The sequence below is a fragment of the Panthera uncia genome, chromosome B1, assembly GCF_023721935.1.
Source record: "Panthera uncia isolate 11264 chromosome B1, Puncia_PCG_1.0, whole genome shotgun sequence".
NCBI classification, from domain to species: Eukaryota; Metazoa; Chordata; class Mammalia; order Carnivora; family Felidae; genus Panthera; species Panthera uncia.
Genome location: NC_064811.1, coordinates 52,022,811 through 52,046,983, shown reverse-complemented (window position 1 = coordinate 52,046,983; position 24,173 = coordinate 52,022,811). Strand labels below are relative to the sequence as shown.

The 24,173-nt window shown below is 34.5% G+C and overlaps 1 protein-coding gene and 1 long non-coding RNA gene across 6 annotated transcripts in view; both read left to right on the top strand.

Moving 5' to 3' along the window:
- The window catches only part of EPHA5 (EPH receptor A5), a 340,575-nt gene that overhangs the window by 82,395 nt on the left and 234,007 nt on the right, over nucleotides 1–24,173 (top strand). The gene's annotated exons all lie outside the window — the stretch shown is intronic.
- Nucleotides 1,441–24,033, top strand: LOC125922769 (uncharacterized). The gene is made up of 2 exons (XR_007457777.1): nucleotides 1,441–23,388; nucleotides 23,625–24,033. It is a non-coding gene; the product is annotated as an uncharacterized LOC125922769 (long non-coding RNA).

Genomic DNA, 24,173 nt, shown 5'->3' with positions numbered 1-24,173 from the left:
GTGAAATCCTTAATAATACAATATACACATACAAAATCTGCCTGTAAATGCATATAAAGTCTGCCTATTTCAGGAATGTTATATGGACCAGCAACATCCGCATGACCTAATTTTTTAGAAATGAGGAATTTCAGGTCCCACCCCAGAAAAACTGAATCAGAATCTACATTTCAGCAAGATCCCTTGGTGCTTTTTTCCATACATTCAACTTTGAGAAGCACTGATTTAAAGGACTCTTGAAGTGAATGTTCTTTTCTTTGTTTTACATATTTGGAAACTGAGGTACAAATAAATTAGGACCATATAACTCCATAAAACCATATAGCTACGTAAATTAGGACCATACAACTATGTAAGAAACACATTTATCCTAATCCCTTTGGATACTTGTCAAGATATTTCACTATTCATGTTGTTTCAGAACTATTATGCATTAATTTTATCTTTATCTCCTTCTCCAGATCTTCCTTAATATGGCTTTTTGATATAGATTGTAGTTATATAACTTTTGACAGTATTAGGTCTAATGATACTATTTTCCTTTTTTAGTATCTGCTAATTGCATCTTGACTTAGAAATCCCATACTTACTATCTATTATTTCTACTATTATAATAAACAGACAATATCAGAAAATTAGGGGAACAATCAAACCACAGCAAAGTAGAGAAAAAATACAAGTGGCACCAATGTTCTAATCACTCCAACTTATGAATTTACCTATTCATTTATGGGATGCTTGTTTTTTGTCATTGACTCACAGGAGTTCCTTACATGATTTAGCCTTTCCTCCTATTATTGGGACCAACTTTTATGTAATTCTACTATTCTCAACAATTATAGTGCAACAAAATAATTTAAACCATAGAATTGCTGGACACCCCTACAAGAAATTCTGATCTCATTGTGTAGTACCAGCCAGGTTATCACTACTTTTTTTTAAAGATCCCCAGGTAGTTTGTAATGTGTACAGCCGGGATTGAGAAATATTGTAATATTTAGCAATAAAATTTGCTGGCTTTTGGAGGCTAGTGTAAATTTACACACCAAAACTTCACACAGGGAACGCCACAGATTTTGATTCTTAAAGATTGATCTCTTCCCCCCATCAAGAGGTTATGCACACAGAAGCCTCTTTGGCTGTCCTTGTGCACGTGGGCATTGTTTTTCTCTGTGGCTTTTGAGGGGATAGCCAGCTCTTCAAGGTTTCGGGCTTTCTGAAGAGCACCCCACTTAACAGAATGTTATGGCTCTTTTTCTTAGAGCCTGGAGTATTCAAATCCAGTCCCCCACCTCACCCCACCTGGCCTGGAGAACAGCAGGCTTAGCTCCAGCAGGCTGCTTAGCAAACCGTGCTTTAAGTCCCTCTGTGTTTCTGCCCCCTGTGGCCCACCTGTCCCACACTTAAAAAAAAAAAAAAAAAAATATATATATATATATATATATATATATATGTATATATATATGCTTTTCTTATAACTTCCCTACATTGAAAAAACAAAACAAAACAAACCCTAATCTTTGGTCTTGTTTAATTTAGCATTTCTAGGTGTCGCTGGATCATTTTCATGTTTCCTTTTACCTTTTGGATGTTCAGATTTAGGATTAGAATTGTATATTTAACTTGAGATTCTTCATTCTCCTACTGTGCTTTGTACAGTATATAAGCACAATTAATTACAATCATTGATTTGTAGTTTGTAATCACAGAGAGCCTCAATGATAATATCAGGATTAATGAATAAAAAGCACTAATTTTTTAAGGCCATATTTCTATTACAATTAATATGTTAAATGTTTTGTGCTCTAACTGTATATGTTTATTTAGTGCACCTCCTGTATGGAGTAACCTTGAAAATTCTGTTTAACCACTTTTAATGGTTGAGCAGAACACTAACTTTCTAAGTAACAAAAAAGAAGCTTACCCGTAGGTATCAGTCTAATTGATTTATTAATATAGTTAGTTTACACTACTTACAGAAGATAAGGTAAGTATGCTATTTACCTAAATGATATAATTTGTTGCCTTTCAGTTTCACTTGTACATTAGTCCAAAAGGACATGCAAGTTATTATAAAGCAGGAAGGCATGGGGCAACACGCCCTGGCATAGTTCTTTCTAGAAAGTGTATCATTCTTTAACTGTACCAATAAAAATATGAATTCTAAGCTCTCCATGATCTCATAACTTGCTTTCATTACATGAAAAGTGCTTTTGTATCCTTTATTGTTTCTGGTTTTGGATGTGGGTCACATCTTATCTTCTAGTATTTTATTCTCTTTGGTGTTTAAGTGTTTTGTCTGCATTCAAGACTGGCCAGTAGGAATTCGTGTATAAGAACTGAAGTGATTTGTTGATATGCTCTGATCTGTGCTGAGCTTGAAGATATCCTGCTCATTTGAGTGCCCTTAAGGTATAGGTTAAAAAAAGGAAAGGAAAGAACGAAGAGCCACAGTTTGTGGGAAGTAACAATTAGGGCAGATGATAATTTGACTGATGGATAACTCCATTTCTTTGATGGAATTGTTAGCAGGAATCAGACTTGGAGAATGAATGCTTCCAAAGTTCCTGCTGTGTGATTGTGAAGGAGAATAATAACACACTACTCCATATGCATAAGGGCTTTGCCTCTGATGAATTCAAAGCACTTTGAAAGGATTCCATTAGGACATTTCTTAAATAAAGGGTGGGACTATCAGAATTTTATTTTCCACTTTATAGATTGGAAGTGATGTGATCTCACCAAGGTTTTCCAGGGTTCTGCTCATGCTTTCCTTTCCAACACTATACCTCCAGTTTTATATTTTACCGTCAAAAAGCAACATAATTACGTGCTCCTGTGAAGGATTTCTAATATCCACCTATTCCCAGTATCTTCCAATGCTAAAAGCTTCTTTTTTTAGAACCAGACTGACCTGTATTATTTATTTATTTAAAATTCTCTTTAGAAGGTTTTGTGTGTCATCTGTTGTTGCTCTCTTGGTTCAAGCATGATTTAATATGTCAACCCTGGTTTGCTTAACTGGGCTTGATTGTCTTCCATACTTTACTTAGAACTAGGCAGTGTCCTTTCAAGCATGTTCCTGCCCAGATAAATGAAAATGTCACAACAGTGAGTACGCCTTGCTTTGTGACAGCAGTAGCTTTCTTTGACACAGTCAGTGGTTGCAAAGAGGGGTTGTGGGGGAATTTAAAAAGTAATAATAGAGCCAACTTAAGTCAAGTCGGTCCTGTTCAAATCCACACGGACAGGAGCAATAGATAATGCACTTAAACTTGGGGAACTTCACTCTTCGGGTGAAAACGAAGTTAAATCCAAAGTAGGAAATTTTTCCCACTGTGGACAAGAGGAAAACATCTGTTAGCAGTTTCTTTAAAATAATACCCAGGGATAGCACTTGATTTTTATAGTTTGATTTCTTCCATGCTTTATTGCCAGACCAGAGATGTTACTGCTCTCAGTTCATAACATTAGAAATAATCCACAGGGGAAAAAAATGTTAACCATCTCCCACAATAAAAGTATTGTTTATGATTTCAAAACCTGGATTCGATTTTAAAGAGTGGAGGCTGATGAAGCTTTGTACCTGGCAGAAAGAAATTCCTCTGTACATGCTATTTAAATAACTTTAAAAGTTAAAAGCAGTTTCAGTGAGAGATAACCCTAGAAGAAGTGCTTGAGTTTTTTTTGTTTTTGTCACTTGTTCTATCATCTGTTGGTGGCTCTACCACCACCCAGGGATGGTGACCTACCCTCTTAGCAGACGCAGGACACTGGGAAATGGGAGCATATTCTGTGGAGGACAGTCTGCACCAGGTCAGCTATGCATGTCAGGGACTTATTTAAAGACTAAGGAGGTTTTTGAGTGTGTGGATTTGTATAAGTAAGTTAAGTGTGAAAATCTTTATCTCAATTTGAGGGGAAAACAAACTGGACCAACAGGGCATATTACAAGTATTTAAATATATGTGACAGGAATGGAGAGTCAATTAATAACACATTGATCCGGGACTGAAGAAAAACCTGGCATTCAGGAAGCACAAAGTTTGACAGATACCGGAGTTTTGAAAGAATCTGATGAAGGTGAATGTCTTAATCAAGGGTAACCTGTACCATCAGTGAAAAGACTGGTCCAAGCATTTCCATGATCAGACCTCAGGAGAACTTGTTATTTTCATCTGAAGTTAGAAGAGAATGGAATTAAAGTTGAGGGGAAAAGGACCTTGTTCCTAGAAAATACAAAGTGGGCCAAAGGGAATAGTTTGACTTTCAAGTGAGTGTCAAAAGCTAGAGCTTAGAAATAATAGGGATCCCAAGAAGTAAGGCCTAAGGTTCCAAACACCAGAATTGTCAGGATATCTTTTTTTTTAAATGATTATTTATTTATTTTGAGAGAAAGAGAGAGTGCACGAGCAGGGGAGAGGCAGAGAGAGAAAGAGAAAAGGAATCCTAACCAGGCTCCATGCTCAGAACAGAGCCTGGTGCGGGGCTCAGTCTCACAACTGTGAGATCATGACCCGAGCCGAAATCAAGAGTCGGACGCTTAACCGACTGAGCTACCGAGGTGCCCCTCAGGATGTCTTAAATGGGATGATAAAGCCGAAGAAGGGTTGATATGATTGCAAAGACCTACCATGTGCCGATACTGTTAAATATTCTATTCACATTCTCTCTTTTAAGCTGACAACATCCTGTGAGGCATAGTTTCTAGACCAACTGAAATTCATGGTAATTTTGTTTAGATCACTCAAACTAAAACTAGAAAGTGGCGACCTGACATTTTGACTCAGGTGTGCCTGTTTCCGAGGCTGTGTTTTTCCACCATGTGTTCTCCGTTATAATACTTAAGCTTCACTTAATTTGGGAGCTTGATGCAGATCACATGTGTGCCTATTAGTCTGTTGCCCTTGGCAGCTGCACTATAATGTACATTAGGAACACTGGCACCCCAGAAAGACCTAGGAGCCACCAGAGTCATCTGGAAGATTCTTGTCCCCACGTCTGACCTCACACTGAGGACTGGGAAAGACAATTTAAGGTGGCTAGAAAGGAGGCATAACAAAGGGTCAGAAGAATGGAAGACCTAAAACAAAGCAAGACTGAGTGAGCAAAGAGGAGGGAGAAGAACATGTTAGGGTTCTGAGGGTCTTACCTTGGACAGTAAAAGCCCTGTCATTAGGCTACACAAGCAAATAATCAGGAACCAAAGTAGAAGTTATTCCGTGTTTTCTATGCAAACATCCACATAGGAGGGGAAACACCAACTTTTGGAATAAACCTCATAGTCATGTTATGTTTGAGGAGAGCATGGGTCCGTGGGTGAAGATCTCTCAATCCACTGCTGACTGTTTTGCTTTGTGCATTCTTGTGTACATGAGTTACTTTGCCTTGCTGGTATCCTCCTGTAAATATTATAGGAGGCTTTAAGAAAGATGTTTTGGCTTTCGGAGTATTTGCGTGTCATTTTATTCAAATTTTGTTTTGCTGGTTTTGTTGGTTTTGCTTTGTTTGGGTATGTGGTATGGAAGAAAACAAACTGGACTGTATAATGTGAGTGAGGAGACTTCTCAGGATTCAGGCTTGGGAACGCTCTCTGTGCCTCATGGACCTGGTTGGATCTTTAGGTTTTCCTCTCCGCAATAAAGAAACGAAATGATTCTTCATCTCCCACCAATCCTGGCAGACTTTCATAAATAAAATAGTACAATAAAAAATAATATTCATTTCTCTTTCAACTGACTTAAATTAAACAATTAGCTCAATTGTAAGGGCAAACATTCTTATGCTCTAATGGGTAAAACAGAACTGTTACAGGAAAAAAAAAGTTCATATTTATGTATTATTAGACCCAGCTATATGCCAAGTATATGGAAGGCAATTCAATTCTGACAATAACCCTGCCAGATATATACTGTTGTTTCTATTTTATATTTGAAGAAACTGAGGCTGATATAGACTAAATTTGATTGCAAGCACCCTGAGTTGATGGTTAGCTTTGAATAAAGATTTGTTTGGCTTCAATGCATATTAACTTTGAGCAAAAAGCATATTATCCCAAGTCACCAGAAGTTACATTTTATTTATTTGATTTTTTTTAAAAAAAATTTTGATGTTTATTTTTTGAGAGAGACAGAGCATGAGCGGAGGAGAGACAGACGGACGGAGACACAGAATCCAAACAGGCTTCAGGCTCTGAGCTGTTAGCACAGAGCCAGACATGGGGTTTGAACCCACAGACTGTAGGATCATGACCTGAGCTGAAGTCAGATGCTTAACAGACTGAGCCACCCAGGTGCCCCCACATTTTATTTTTTAATTAAAAAGGAAATGAAACTTTAATTATTAGAGTTATGTGGGGAAGAAAGGACAAATGTGATGAAGATTGTAGCACTGATGTGGAAAAAAATAATAACTGTGACTTGTTTTAGCAATAACTGGTATTTGACTTAAAGTTGGTCACATTCAAAGATCAATATTTGGTGATAATTGTAGAAAAAGGTATAAACAGAACTAATTCTGTTTAGGTATTGATGTAGTCAGTAATACTAAGAATTATAACCAAAATCAAGATTGTATAATTATCATATAAATTGAATATGTTATTTACTTTTGGTAGGAAAAAATTAATTAAATCTGATCCAATTATAAAAAAAACTGCTAATGTGTGACCACTTAGGAAGTACAAAAGATGTATTTTCACATGATCTAAAAATAATATATATGTGTTCACACACTATTGATATATTAATGATACTTCCTCATTGCTTACGTCATGAAAATAATCTAGGAAATGAAGAAATATGACTGGACACAAATTCCCTAAGAATATTACCGCCGTCCCCCGATCCTTCTCTCTTATCCCTCTCCTTTCTTCTCTTCTTCTTTCCTCTTTTTTGTCTGCTTTTGGGAACCCCTATTTTCATCTTCCAAAGATAGTAACTTTCAGATTTTTCAGTGTATTTCAAGTTAAAGCTTGAGGTCTTTCCTTTTTACAGTTTTAGAATTATAAATATTGCTAGTCTTACATAATAAGGTCAAAAAAAAAAAAAAAGAGAGAGAGCTATGTCTCTGGCTGCTATAGAAAAAGGTATGTTCTTTTTCTTTATTTTGTCCAATCGGTTTCTAATTCATAACATAGTTCATAAATGCTCTTTAGAGCTTGTAGATTTGTAACAGCTGATTACAACAAAATGTTCCATACTTTCTGTATGGAAAGGACAGACACAAACCAAATGTAACTGGTTTCCATTAAACCTCACATTTCCATGTTATTTTCAGAGAAGTCTCACTTGCTTTGGTCTTGGAAACAAAAAGATTTGTTTTTTTAATTATATTCTGTCATTTTAGCTTTTCTATTGCTAACATGAATATATCCTATTTAAACCCAGGAAAGTACTGAATACTTCAGCTCTTATGGTTAATTAAAACACACGTAGCACATATTTTTCCTCATGAAGTAGCATTTGACCTTGAAAAACTCTGAGGCCCAACTCCCAGACAAGATTTAAAGCCAGGTTATGTTTTTTTTTCTTTTTTTCTTTTCTCCAAATCTTAATTATTCATTTCTAAAGCCACTTACGTCTTGCATTGTTTTGATTACTTCTACTTATAACCTCTCTTAATTTCTTTCTTTCCTCCCTTTATTATAAATTTCTCTATTATAAATTATTGCCCTCATTTAAAGTTCTACTTTGTGAGGGGCACCTGGGTGGCTCAGTGAGTTAAGCATGTGACTCTTGGTTTGGGCTCAGGTCATGACTCCCGGTTTGTGGTTTCGAGCCCCTTGTCAGGCTCTTCTTATGCCTCTTTCAGGAGAAACTTGATTGTTTCCCTGTAAAGAAAGGACAAAGAACTATATACTCTTATGATATATAAAGACATTGCTTGACTCATGAATATTTGTTAAATGTATGTAGAAATTTTCTGTAAAAAAAACTCATGCTTTTTGTTCTATCATTAGAGATAGTGATTCAAGGATATTGAAGGTGGTATTAATAATAATTATAATAATAACAACATGTCTAATACTTTTATAGCAAGTTCTGTGTGCCACATCCTCTTCTAAGAACTGCATATTTATTATATAATTTAGCCCTCACAGAAACACACACAAACCCTATGAATCGGATATAATTTTTATCTTTTTACAGACAATTTATGTAACAAGGTTTAGTCAGTAAGTAGTGAAGTTGGGTAAAAGCTTAGGCCATTTGCCTCAGAGTCTCTGTTCTTTTTTTCTTTTTTAAGTTTATTTATTTATTTCAGAGAGATAGAGACAGTGTGAGTCGGGGAGGACACAGAGAGAGGGAGACAGAGAATTCCAAGCAGGATCCACACTGTGAGTGTGGTGCCCAATGCAGGCCTCGAATCCATGAAACTGTGAGAGCGTGACCTGAACCAAAACCAAGAGTTGGCCACTTAACAGACTGAGCTACCCAGGTGCCCTCAGAGTCTCTGTTCTTAACCCTTATATCATACTGGCAACGGAGAGACCAGCACAGTTTTATAAGCATTCATTATTCCTTGATTTTTCCTTCAAGAGATAACCAGCTAAAAGAAAAAAAGACCTTATGTGTGATCATTATATGAGTGATAAATAAAAATTTAAGTAGACTTCATAACAATATATTCATGGGCTATTCTTTTGATTGAAAATCTCTAGCATGCTTAGGCACTTGATACTTTTTTCTCACAAAGAGAATAATTGAAATTCAAAGAATTTCCATTAAGAATGACATTTACATATATGCAAACTCTGTCTAAAAGCAAACACAAATTGTTATGAACAAAGCAGTATTTCCATTCAAAAGTATATTAATATGAAATCTAGTAGAAACTCGTTCCTACTAGATACTTCATTTTTGCTCACACTCAGCTCCTCTTGTTTCCTTTTAAACATGCAACAGAGAACAGGTTCATTTGTACAGATGTGCTTTGTCACATTTGAGCATTTTTTTGGAAGAGGACATGGGAGCCATCCAAAATCTAGGAAGATCTTCATCATCAAGCCTTTGCAAGAGATTTTTTTTGAAATAGGGATTTGAAATATTATTTTTAAACTTAAAAATACACAAATAATAGCTTAAATAGTATAATTAAAACATTAAAGATTGACATTTTCAGTTGAAGATAATTTACCTCTTCCTAAGCGTCATTATGACTGTCTCTCCACAGCGATTTAGTCACAAAGAGAAACACATTATATTTTAAATAAATTGATAGGAGTTTATGTTGGAAGAAAATATCCCCATTATAGCTTTTAGATATACCTGTCCATTTAATTCATTTTATTATTTTAAAAGGAAGAGTAAAATTCTTAGTTACATGAGTAGAAGGATCAGATATAAATGAAAGGGATCCCCATGTCCAGTTGGAGTGATCATATATTAATATTTTAGCTGATTCTTTCCCCAATTTAATGTATATTGTTATTCAATTTACTTATAAACCCTGTATCTTATTTATATTGAGCACATTTTATTTATACTTAGCATATTATATATTATATACATGGAAATGAATGATTTTATATATGATTTCATTTTTTCATTATTTTCATCATTTTATGTGAAAAACAAGAAATATATTTTTCTCATTTAACAAATAAAATTTTACGTTATGAAGGGTGATAACCACAAGCCATGGGGAAAAGTACTGGACCACATTCAAATTAGCCTTATTGTTCTATAATATCTTACTGGAGTACAAGGTTAATTAGTACCATAGGCAATATGCATTATTCATCACTGCAATCAGGCTTTTATTCTGCTGGGTTTTTATCAACTACAAATTGTTGTTCTTCTTATAACAAAACCTTGATAAACTATTGTCATATTTAATTTTACTGAATTACATTGGTGATACATACTTTAGCGCTTGTACTTTAAGTATTCTGAAGATGCCATGCCATCCCATCTAGAAAAGTAGACAACAAGATTAAAAACCAATGTTCTCTTCTATAAAAGGACATAAACTTTCAAGACAATGAATGCAAGTTATTGTTTCTTATTGCAGGTTTTTTTTTTAATTTTTTAAAAATTTAATGTTTATTTCTTTTGAGAGAGAGACAGAGCACGAGAAGCTGAGGAAGAGAGAGAGAGGGAGACACAGAATCTGAAGCAGACTCCAGGTCTGAGCTGTCAGCACAGAACCTGACGTGGCGCTTGAACCCACAAGCCGTAAGATCATGACCTGAGCTGAAGTCGGACACTTAACCGACTGAGCCACCCAGGCGCCCCTGGAATAATTATTTTTAACACACATTCTTCTCATATATTTATAAAATTATTAATTCATCTTCTCTCTCTCAGTAGAATGTAAACTACCTGATAACAGAGACTTTATGAAACAGTAGTACCTGGAACAATGACTGACCTATGCCTTAAATATATTTTTATTTGAATTTAAATAACCATGCGTATACATTTGCAAATAATATATATCTGTTGACCAACACTGTAATGTGACTTCTATTGCAAAATTAAGAACAAGGAAAGAACATCCTTGTCTCCTTTTTTGTTCCTGTATGTCCCCTTCTCTTATATAAAGGAGACAAAAATAGGAAAAAGGAAGAGAAGTGAGGCACCTGGGTGGCTCAGGCAGTTGGGCATCCAACTTCAGCTCAGGTCATGATCTTGCAGTTGGTGGGTTCAAGCCCCATGTCGGTCTATGTGCTGACAGCTCAGAGCTTGAAGCCTGCTTCAAATTCTGTGTCTCCTCCTCTCTCTGCCCCTCCCATGCTCATGCTCTGTCTTGCTCTGTCTCTCAATAATAAATAAACATTTTTTAAAAAATAGAAAAAAAAGGAAGCGAAGTAACAGCAAGAGGGCAACACAGAAATGATTATCTATTATGTAATCCAAAGTTGTAGAATCAAAAGATAGTCCTATAGCACGAATCCTAATTCTCATTTTCCTTCATTTTACATCACTGCAGACAAAATTTTAATTAAATCAGATAAATTGATAAATTTCTCCTTTTCCTTACTTTTCAGAAGTCGGATCATTAAGATTAACCACAAACAGCACAGATGCAAGACAGTTGCAACAGATGTTAACATGTAATTTTAACATTTTATTTTTCAACAGGGACTATACATGTCGATTTCATAGATTGCTTTGTAACCTTCACTTGCCTGGAGATCAGTTGTTAAAACAAATTTTGGCTATAGCAAGACACTTCAGTTTATTGCTTTTTGATAATTTGTCCATAAACAAATGATTTTTTTCCCTCATAGGTATGATTAGGAAAATTTTTGAGATTCTTTTTTTTCTTTTCTTTTCTTTTCTTTTCTTTTCTTTTCTTTTCTTTTCTTTTCTTTTCTCTTTTCTTTTCTTTTCTCTTCTTCTTTTCTTTTCCAATCACCAGTCACTTCTAATATTCAAACAATGATTTAGTCTTTGACTTCCAGAGGAAGAGAAAAACTAACAGAAAATATTTTATGAGTAAGGAATATCAGTTTTGTTTACCTGATGCAGAACTTTCCATCTAATTTAGTCTGAGTCTAAAATTTTAAATGGAAAGTTATACAGGGTATAGGTAAAAATACCTGCTTCCCTGTCTTAGGAAGTTCTATTCTAAGAATAGAACTATAATCTGGAAAATATTAGTCATAAATTGTTTGTCTCATGGAAACTTCTACACTAAGTTACCATGTTAATAATGTTGGTTTCAATCTATTAAGTCATTCTTTCCTTCAGAACACATTGAGGACATTTATTTATTTATTTATTTATTTCCTACATCAATTAAAAATGTTTATGGCAATCCAGGTACTGTGTAGTTGAAGAGGAAGTTTATTTGCAGAAAAAGGAAAAAAAAAGCTTTACTCTCACACCTGTATATACTTCCATATAATCAAGCATGAATATTTTTCACCTTTTCAAGTTAATTTTATTGCTTATGTGATTGTTAGAATGTCTAAGTGCAGAGAATTACGAACAAAACCTTGTTAAAACTTTTGAATATTTATCTTATGACTTCAGCATATCATACAAAGCCTCTTTAGAAACCATCCATTAAACTGGTATGAAATAGTCATTATGTCAATGAATTAATTATTCCCAGCCTATTTTTTTTTTTTACTGAAGGAAGGAAATAAATTGAAGACATTTCTAACTCAAGATCTGATACAGAATTTTAGCATGCTGCAGTTAAGACAAACAGAAATTCAAAATATCCTTATTGGAGAGCATGGGTGGCTAAGTAGGTTAAGAATTTAACTCTTGATTTCATCTCAGGTCATGATCTCACAGTTCGTGAGATTGAGCCCCAACTCAGGCTTTGCACTGATAGCATGGAGCCACTTGGAATTCTCCTCTCCCTCTTTCTCTGTCCGTCCCCAGCTCTCTCTCTGTCTCTCTCAAAATAAATAAATAAATAAATAAATAAATAAATAAATAAATAAATAAATAAAATGTTTTAAGAAAATACATCCTAATGGCTGACATATTTTACAACTCATTACCTTTAGTCAACATAATCTGTAAAAATCCATGGAAGGAAAGATACCAATTTAAGTTTCGAAGAACCCAGACTGATGATGAATGAAGACATAGATGGTTAATGGTGTTTCAGAAACCATCTCTGCTGGAAACAGGTGACTATGGTTAAGTCACGTTACTTGCCAAAGCCTCCATTCTTTCTTTGAAAGAAAGATTGGCTTAGTACAGTACTTTTTAGAATGAGTTTCCTAGACATTCCTCTGGTCCTTAAAGATCATTTATTAGGGTTTTATGGGTTATATTTTAATTTCCACAAAAATCTTAAAAAGTGTCTTAGTGCTTCCGGGTGCTATATGAAATACCAGAGATTGGGTGGTGTATAAACAAACACATTTATTTCTCACAGTTCAGGAGGCTGGGAAGTCCAGGGTGACCATGGTGGCAAATTTGGTATCTGATGAAAACCCTTTCCTGGGTACAGACTGTAGATTTCTCATAGAGTCCATGGTGAAAAAGACTCCCTCTGAAGTCTCTTTAATATGTCATCTATTCCAATCAGGACTCAACCTTCATGGCTTTAAGACGTTTCAAAGACGGTCCCTACTGATACCATCATCTTTGGACGTTAAGGTTTCAATATAAATTGGGGAACAGGGGTGCAAACATTCATACCATAGCAAAAAGTAATGTAAATATGTTCTAAATCTGAGTACTGGCAGAATGTGCATTTTATTTAGGTCTGCTCATGTACTGTTTAAAAGTAACCCTTTATTCAAATTCAGTTTTCTTAAATATTAATTATTCAAAGTAAAGGTAAAAGAATAGAGCCAGGTCATTTGTAAATGACACATGACCAACCAAAATTCAAATGAAAATAGTGTTCATTGTGTGGATAAATGTTTTACAACCTTTAACTATAGAATAGTTTCAAAATAATTGAATCATCACTTTGATTAAACTCAAAAGTTCCCCTGGAGTTCCTGAGTGTCTCAGTCGGTTAAGAGATTCATTCTTGGTTTTGGCTCATGTCATGATCTCACAGTTGGTGAGTTCAAGTCCCACATCAGGCTGCACAGGTGGCAGCCTGGAGACTTCTTGGGATTCTCTCTCTTTCCCTCTCTCTGCCCCTCCTCGGCTCTCGCTGTCTCGGTCTCTCTCAAAATAAATAAGCAAAATTTTAGAAAAAGAAAAGTTCCCCATGTAATGACAGCATATTTGAACACAGCATTTTAGTTTCAGCTAAATAGCATGATCTGTCACATTAATTAGTATTGTTAATTTGAATTTTATTGGTTCTATAGTTTTATTTATATTAACTTTGTAAAATTATTTGGCTTTATAGTTATAGCAACTGTAAACTAATAATTTTATCTTTAGCTTTATATATTTATAGACAGTCTCTGCCATACAATGTTTCAACTAGCTACCATGGTTTTGACTGCACAGTGGTGACCAGTGATTCACATTTGGTAGAAACCATACTTCAAATTTTGAATTTTGGCCTTTTCCTGGACAGTGATATATGATTGATCCTCTTTCGTGCCATAGCTCCCACTCAAGCACACCATCATGAGGGTAAACAACCGCTACATTTATAATAATTCTGTACGCATACAACCATTCTATTTTTCACCTTCAGTACAATATTCAGTAAGTTACATGAGATATTCAATACTTTATCAATACTTTGTTATAAAATAGGCTTTGTATTGGAGAATTTTGCCCAACTATAGGCAAATATAAGTGTTCTGAGCATTTGTACTACGCTATGATGTTCATTAGGTTAGGAGTGTTAAATGCATTTTCAACTTACGATATTTTCAACTTACATTGGTTTATTGGGATGTAACCCCATTGTTAGTTGAGGAAGACCTAAGCATATTAAGTAAGGTAACAAAATTTTTTCAAAAATTAAGTACTGAGAGATAGAATGTTTTTCTTTATAAGTGACTGAACGTTATTCAAGTTTTAGAACTTGGTTCTAAAATTATTTTTCTTTTTGAAAATGAAATTGTTGTATTATTATCAGGCTTAGTACTTTATGTACTTTTACCATGAATCATATACTCTAGGATGTTTTCTGAATGACTAGTATATGGAATTAAAATTTTCAATATAGAAACAACCTTCTACTGTTGTTGCACACTCAGCATTGCATTCATCTAAGTTACTTGTTCTTTAAGTGAGAATCACTGAAGAATTATTTTTAACCCTTTGAGGTGTGTGTACATTGGTAGGCTAGCTCAAGAAGTCTTATTACTGTTGGTTTGAAATTACTCTGCCCAGAAAAAAAAACAAAAACCAAAATTTATTGTTGCAGTTTTCTTAGTTGATACATAACTGATTAGAAATCAACTCTTTAAAAAGTGGAAATGATCAGGTTTGAATCACACTGAGTGGAACCTTTAAGTACTGGTGGATTTGATCCTATAGGGCTAAAGAATCTTTCTGAAGTATGGGGAAAACAAATACAATGAGTAATAAGAGGAACTATATTTCTAATTTCATAATTAAGAAATATTTTGAAAGCATCAATTATATATCACAAAGCATTATAGATATCATGGGACTCATTTGTTTCAATATTCATATATCTTGCTTCGAACGTTAAGCTGCACAGCCCCTGCCCTGAAATGGTAGGTACTTATACATATAACACTGGCAACATACTGAGATGAAATAGTAGAAATTCTACATTTTCACGTCAAACTGCTTATTTAATTATTTTGTAGTTAAAGGAATAGGTTTTCCCATAAGAATTTTTGAATAATCTCAAAAAATGTGTTTAAAGTCTAAAGAAAGTAAAATACCTACTGGCTATAAAAGTATGCTCATATAGTCATTTCTGTCATATACTGACATTTCAAGACACCAAATAAAATCATTGTTTTTCACATTAAAGTGCATTTTCTAGCTTAAGGTCTGATTGAGGGCCTTATTAGTATAATATTTGATTATTTCCAAAAATATGCTCTTATCATTTTTAATAGCAAGCTATAGCATTTCCTGTCAATATGGAATTCTCTACACAAGAAGACTGTAATTATAGACTCTGGAGATATTTTAGAATGAATAAAAGGCAACATTAAGGGTACCTTTGTTTAGTTCTCTCTTATTTATTTTATTTTATTTTTGTTTATTTTGTTTCCAAATTATTGCCTGTCTTGATGCTAAATATCATCCATGTATTTATCAGTAAACTTCAAAAACCTGTTTTCTAATGCTTTTTTTTAATTTTTGTTTATTTATTTTGAGAGAGAGAGTGAGTACGTGCACACATACAAGCGTGGGAGGCACAGAGAGAGAGAGGGAGAGAGAGAATCCCAAGCAGCTTCCATGATGTCAGCTCTGAGCCCCACATGGGGCTCAATCCCACAAATTGTGAGGTCATTACCTGAGCAGAAATTAAGAGTCAGAGGCTTAACTGACAGAGCCACCCAGGGGCCCCTCTACTGTGTCTTTTCTGTCCTCCCCCCCTTTTATAAGACAAAAATCAAACAGCATACATGCTTTTAATTGCAAACAGTGAAATCTTTACCCGTATAAGACTTTAAATACATTCATTACATAATGGAAGTCTTTACAAATTTGCACTGCACCAATTACTGTCTGAATTCTGCACTGAACACATAGCGATGGCTCAGATCATGCAGAGCATGTGCAAGTAGGACAGTGATTTCACCTGTATGTCTGTCTCCCTCTGCTCACTGGGACTGCCAAGACCCACCATACCCCGGTTCCTTAAAGATGAACTGCAGCTGCCCCAGCTTGTGCCTCTGGTGATGACAGTGGAGAGGCTGAGCACTGAGTTCTTGGCTTATCTGTGCCTTTCCAGCCTGCTTGTCCTCTACTCGTGCTATCTGTTACTGACCTTTCTATGGAAGAGAGGGAAGGGGAAAAATTAGGAGGAAGAACTACAACCGTAATTTTTCTGAATGTAAAAGTTTGGAAGTAACAAACAGTAAAGCTGCTGTATGTGCAGGATGTATCTAATACAAAAAACAGCTGGGGTGGGAATGGAGTTATATTGAGGAGAGTGTTATATGAGAAATACCCTACAAGACTTCAATTACACGTTTGGGAAGGGTGTGGAGATCAGATAGAGATAAGAGTTAGAAATAAAAATTAGATGTAAGTAGAAGTATATTCATAGAGAGAGCCCAAGAAATAACCCATTTTCATGCATAAAATTATTTGTAAATACCTTGTATTTAATTAATTGAAGACAAGTGCTAGATATTCTACTAGGGACACAAGGTGAACAAAGAACAAAAGGTTACTGAGTTCATAGAGACTATTTCCAGCCTGACTGGTAACAGCCAGCCTGGTCTGACAGAAATGTGACCCAATTTTGTCAAGACACTCCAGTATTCATGCTCGGCACATACTTCCCATTTGACCTTTTTTCTGTAAACCGATTTCCAGAAATTGTAGCTGTATTTCAACTGATACTTTAGATTATAGGTAGGTAGTTGCATTTCTTCATGTTTGATGTAATGTTTTTGACTAAAATGAAACCTCAGTTGTAAATAATCTAGTCTGTTTCAAATTAAAATGTTGGGGCGCCTGGGTGGCTCAGTCGGTTAAGTGTCCGACTCTGGCTCAGGTCATGATCTCACAGTTTGTGAGTTCTAGCCCCGCATCAGGCTTTGTGCTGACAGCTTGGAGCCTGGAGCTTGCATGTGGTTCTGTGTCTTCCTCTCTCTCTGCCCCTCCCCCACTCATGCGTGTGCTCTCTCAAAAATAAATAAACATTAAAAAAATCAAATTAAAATAATAATAGTGTATATACTAAATTTGCTCAGAACTTTTAGGTAAAGGAACAACAAATAAATTGTGCTTACATTATAATTATGTAACTTAACTGACCATGGGAGGGTTTTTCCTGCATTAGTCTTTAAACAGCACATGAATTGCTTATGAGCCTCCACAGATGCATAGTAAGTTACTTCATATGCTATTATCATGCATGCATGATATAGCAAATGTTTTTATAATTCACAAAAATGATGTAATTGTCACTGATTTATAGAAAGCCTTGGAAAGGAAATGCCTAATTATTACATGAATGAACATAGCTAAAAGTATTAATTAAAGAAGATACCTTGCAATACTCAAGTCTAATAGACAATGGTCCTTTAAAAACAGGGATTCTCATACAAGTTTTGAAAAACAATATATATGCAGTTGCTGCAAAACCTACTCTTAAGAGATTAAAAATATGGTGATAGCAAATTAATCTTAAATCTGTATTGGGAGAATAAAACAATAATAATTATAAAAATAAACCTTACCTTCAGATACAATTTTTAGCAAATGCTTCTTTCTTTGGTTAGAAGTAAAATGCACATGCAGACATTCTATTAGCAACCATGTTTGAATGATTTATACGTGTTTAAGAAAAATAGGATTTTTTTTTATTTCTGTGGTGTATAAAATTCATCTCTGTGCGGAGAGAGAAATGTCATTCAGACTGATGGACGTGGAGTGAGGTAGCAAGGGACTGAGCATTTGCATTGAGTATGAAGTCAACTCCTGAATTCCCAGTGGTGCTACTCCAAATGTCTGCCTGTCCTAACTTCACGAACTTTTCATATGTGTCTGGGGTGAGAGATCTCCCAAGTGAATAGAGTTATAAAATAAGTGACAATCCATAGTAAGAAATAAGGAAAATATACCAAAGTCTCTGGTAACAAGGAGTTATGTTTTTTATGTTTTACATTTGAATTTGTGTATAATTTAAGAATGGCACTTAACCTACTGCATGAATCAAAGTTGAGACAGATGAGTATAAAGACTGTGCTTCCTTGGGTGAATGATAATTGCACATTCACATACTACATGCCTTACACTTGTCTTATTTTTATACTTCGCCATTTTTTCCATGTGGGTGAAGAGCTCTGTCCTGGAGATGTTTTTAGTAACCAAAAGTTTATAGCAAAATTATAAAATGTCATGCCTTTGGTCAATCTTACATAATTATTTCTAATAGAATCCTCATTACCTTAGGATAGTGGTGTGAATTTGCTATTGGATTTATTAATAGGGGTTTTAAAAATATTGAGTACTAAATCTGAATATAGATTTGATCTTTTCATAGGGGGAGGGGGAGGGAAAGAATTGGCATAATTTATGAGAAAAAATAAACCACTGCAATGCTAAATATAACATTTCCATCTCTTTACAGAGGGTTAGAGGGAAAACAGAGACCCTGAATAGATATTTTCATATAGATAGTTTCACTAAGTAGTAGAGTTTTCAGATAAGCTAGCATCTCCATGTTGAGTTATGGTAGCAGTAGGTGGAGAGACTAGATGATTTCTACGTCATGAAGTTGCCGTGGGGTGGGATTTGTGCAGCAAGAGGAGTCCTAAGATTTCTGACAATCCAAGGTGTTGGGCAGTAGGGATGCTATAAAATATGACCTGCCAAATTTCACTGGAAAAGATTCATTTTGTGGTGATTCATTTTGAGCTTCTTTCTGATCTACTTAATTGTTCCAGGTTGTATGTGCATTGTGTTGATTATTCCTTCCTAAAATTTCTCAAAATTTTAGATCATTTCCCTGGATTTATCCTTTTTGAGAGGTAGCAATAGTCTTTTTCCAAGTTAGACCTTACTTTGTGGAAGAGAATTTGTCCAAATTACACTCCTATACCAGCCTCTTTACCATATCTCTAGAAAGGAAACACTGTCCAGTAAGACCAGGGATTTCAAGTTACCATATCTCTACTCTGATCTTGAACTGGAAGGTAGGATCCAGAGAACCCATCAGAAGTTTCAAGGGATTTATAAGAAAAGTCAATTGATGATGGACTTTCACAGAAACACTTAGCATCCCTGGAGTATTACTGGTGCATTCTGCTGTGACAATTCAGCACTCTCTGAAGAAATGATTTGTAATGGCTACCTAATATTCTGCAATTATAAATATATATTAGCAATTTATTTTATAATTTGCCTATTATTAAACATGTAGACTACTTCCTTGTGAATAAAATTTCACTAAGTTTCCATTTAAACAAATATTTACCTGCATTTCTAATTATTCTCTTTTTTATAAAATTTAATGTTTTATCGAACAGATCTATGGTTCATTTTTTTCTCAAATGGAAAGCCAAAATAGTATTTTAAGAGTGTGGAAAAGTAAAGGGAGTGAATTGTCATATTGATACATTTAGTGAGTAGTAAAATGAATAGAAGAAAATATGTAAAACTTTGGGTTGGAATTGCAGGAAAAACCTTTTAAGGACTGAAGATATTTTTACAAAACTCTCACCTTGACTAAAAACTACACAAATAAGAATATTAGTTTACACAAACACCAAATTGCACAAGACCCCAGTAGGCAGAGAAATGGCCAGGATAGAAGGATATAGGCAGTGGGGGCAGCCAGTCTGCAGAAGGTTTGGCTGGATGGAGACTGGGGACCCAACCGGAGGCTGCAGCTCAGATCTAGGACCTGTAAGGAAGAGCAGGCTGGGAAGCTTAGAGGCAGAGCTTAGTGCATCCACCAAAAACCCTTGCTTTCCCGTCAAGTTTCTAGGGTGCTGGTGCTTTCCTCAGGTGAGGTCTAATTATTTTCTTCATTTATTTTCTAATTATTTTCCCTAAAAGTATGAAGATGTCTGAGTATTTTAAAGGTTTTGAAATATATTCAAGTCTACCTTAACAGGATTGCTGTGATAATTATTATTACATAAATAACTGAGAGTGAAGGACACATTTTACGTTTTTTTTATGTTTCTACACACACATGCTTGTCATATTCCGTATACATAAACTGAGAGAAACTCTTTGCCAGAGATCTAGATTTACAGCCACAATTGCTATGCAAACTTTTCAGCTAACATATGGCTCATTATATTATTAAAGGGGACAGAAATTGATAAGCATGTCTTGTGCCCTAAATGTCTAAATTCTTTTTCTTTATTTCATGTATTACTGGAATGATTCATTCTTCAAAGCTATTAGATGTGGTGAGGGCTTGGGTTTAAATACAGAGACTTGATTCTGTTTCTAGACCACATATTCATCTCTAGAATGATTGCATTGGAAGTCAAATCATATATTAAAGTGATAAAATAACATAAATAAGTATGATTACATTATCATAAATAATAAAATTCTTCTATCAATAAAAATACACTTAAAACTTATTGCAGAATGACTTTGAGAGAAAACTTTCTGAAGAGTAAAAGCAATCCTGTGTACTTTTGATTTGAGCCTAAAAGCAACATCATTATTTAGGGATGAGATTAAAAAGGAACATGAGAAATTCATCACCAGTCAATAAAAACAAACAGAAAGCATTATTCAAAGTCATTATTCAAAGAACTAAATTTCAGAGTTATCCTTATTGTATAATTGAATTATTTATTCTCTACTCCTTAGAAACTTGCATATTTTCATCAGAGCTCTATAAAGAGATATTTGACAACTGAGAAAATGATTCATACTTTATACTTGTATTACAATATGGAAATCATTAAAATCTTCATTAGGATCAGAGTTATTTCTAAACTTATATTCAGATATAAGACCAGAAAAGGAATAGGGAAATAAGAATATTCTAACCCTTTCATATCAGTACATGCTTCAGTTGCAACATTTTTGTTAATTAAAACTTTACTTTAAAAGAGGGAGTAAGTTGATGTAAAAAGTAGAAATTATATTAATTATTTTGGCGAGTTATATTTCAAATAAGGAATAACATAGCATGATTTTAGAAGGCTTATTCTAATTTGTTTATTTCACAATACAGAAATAATATTTGAAAATATGACTTAACTTTGGATACAAATATTGACATAGTATTGTGCAACTGTAAGAACCAAAATTCTGAATACATTGAAAAACAAAACAAAAGTTAAAAAACACACACACAAAGACTAATTCCTGTGACCAAAATACACATTTGTATTGCAAAATGATGTACACATAAGACCTCAAAAATCACCTTAAGTTAAAAACTGGATTCTTGTGAGTGCTGGAGTTAAGCAAATAAAGATTGGAAAACATAAATACAAATGGTAATCAATGTTGTTTGAGAAGCAAACCTCCTTCCCTTAAATTCCTTGAAATTATTATTTTCAGTACTATTTAAGCCTTGGTACTTAATAAGAAAATGTTAAAGAATTGACGCATTAACAGTTTCATTTACCTTCTCAAGCAGACCATTTCATGATAGTCCTCTTATAAATTTTATGGTACTGCATTATATCTATTTTAAACCTATTGATTTAGAGCTTTTAGGGAATGTAGTTTCTTTGAATTTGATTTTTAATTCTAAGTAAACCATATTGTGCATTTTTCCTGTTAAGTGGACCATATTACTTGCAGATGGGCTACTTTGTGCATTATAATCATTAAGGATTACTTTTTAAGGTACTTTAAGATATAGTCACCTTACCCCTATCTTCCCCTTTCCACTATTCCAGTAAATCTTTCTATATTTCTCTGTTTCTTCCTTGCCACTTTCTCTCATGAAGAAATGTTTCCAGAAAGGAATGTTCTATTTACTAAGGTAAGAGGAGGAGTGAGGGAGGGAAGAAAGAAAGAAGGTGGATTTTGAAATGGAAGAGGAGGAGGAAATGAAACCAAACCAGTGAATATTTGGGTCTTATTTCTCTCAGTTATGTCATGTCCAGTCTCTCCAGAAACAATTACATTTTCTTTACTTGCTGCTTTCATTGCCACTGCCTTCTCCTAAATGTATATCTTAATTTTTGTATTAAAATATGATAAATTAATTTAATATTAAGAATTTTCTCTTTATTGGCTTTAACTGAAGAATCTATGGTATAGTTATAGAGTGAATTATAAAAATCATGCTAATGGTAGGGGCTCCTGGGTGGCTTAGTCAGTTAGGCATCTGACTCTTGGTTTCGGCTCAGGTCATGATCTCACGGTTTCCTGAGTTTGAGTCCCACATCGGACTCTGTGCTGGCAATATGGAGCCTGCTTGGGATTCTCTCTCTCCCTCTCTCTCTGCCCCTCCTCTGCTCATCCTGTCTCTGTCTCTCTCAAAAATAAATAAATTTTAAGCAATTTAAAAAAAAAATCATGCTAATGGTTTAAAATATACATAGCTAATGAAATGCTGCCTAAGAATATTGTGGTTTTTAGAGACAGAATATTACAGAACACTCATAATTAGTTATGTCTTCCACCTTAAAAAGGTGATAGCGTATCTGTTCTTTAGCTGATCTTCATCCTTAAGCAGTGACCTTTTTTTTTTATCCTAGAGCAATACAACTTAGATGGTTTGTAAAGGCTATTCTGGAAAGGAATGACTAGAGCATTCATCTATTTCAAGGCTCAGAAAAGGAGGATCAGAAGAACATTCATAAGTATATGTGTATGAGGGAAGAGTGGAAACAGGTGGTCCAAATAGCTCAAGGCCATCACACCGGAGACTTTCAACCAAACATAGCAAAACTTAAGACTATAGGAATAGATTCAGAAAGCCAAATGGTACCTCTTGTCTTACACTGACTCTTTGACTTCATTAATGCCCCATTGAGGTTGAATAAAATAGTCTGATATTTCTGATTTTAAAATTTTCTAGTTTTTAATACTTTATGAATTGCATAAGTGTCTGATCCTGATGTGATCTGAAATTAATAATATATGTAGAGGTTTGGTCTTATCATCTTCTACTAGAGAATGAAGCATATCTTGGGGTGGGAAGAACTCCGAACTCATGAAACATTTAAACTACCCAGTTGTCCAATGGTCTAGCTTCCTTTCTAATCTGTGATATGTATCTATAGACCTTCCTCCCTACTGAATGGAAATTACATACACACACACACAGATCTATTTAGTAAATATTGTGTTGCTTACATGGAAATTTTAGGCTGTATATATTTTTGTTAGAGGGGGCAACTTCTATAGCAAGAAGATCTTCAAATTTTACCAAATGTCTGATTAAAATCTAAAGGTTTTGGGGCACCTGGGTGGCTTGGTCGGTTAAGCGTCCGACTTCGGCTCAGGTCACGATCTCGCGGTCGTGGGTTCGAGCCCCGCGTCGGGCTCTGTGCTGACAGCTCAGAGCCTGGAGCCTGTTTCAGATTCTTTGTCTCCCTCTCTCTGTGACCCTCCCCCGTTCATGCTCTGTCTCTCTCTGTCTCAAAAATAAATAAACGTTAAAAAAAAAAAAAAATTTAAAATCTAAAGGTTTTTTTCCTTCAGGATTGGAAGATGAGGGTGTACCAAACAAGGATTAGTAATCATTGTATTAGGCAATTTACTAATTTACTTAGTTAACTTTCAGATACTTAATTTTGAGGTGAAATGGCAGAACTTTTACCCATATTAAATATAAAAACATTATTTATTTTTTTTATTTGTATGTTCCCATAACAGGTGAATGGTTTATGGTCACATTTATTTTTATTTCTTTCATATATGAACTATATTCCAATTTTTATGCATGTTTTCAATAAAAAAAGAATAATGTATATCTTTAATCAGCAAAAACATTCTGAATTGACTTGCTTTTAATTTACCTGATTCTAATTAAAGTTGTCCGATAAATATTCATATGCTCTAAAAAATCAAATTTGAAACCTCAAATACAATATTGTTTTAATAACTTGGGAGGAGCAGAAGTATATGAAAGTTTTATTGTGTTAACACATTGATTTTTCTCTTTTATGATCCTTAACGTGCACACTTACTTTTCCCTCTTAATTTTAAATCAATAAAAAAAAACTTGGAAAATAG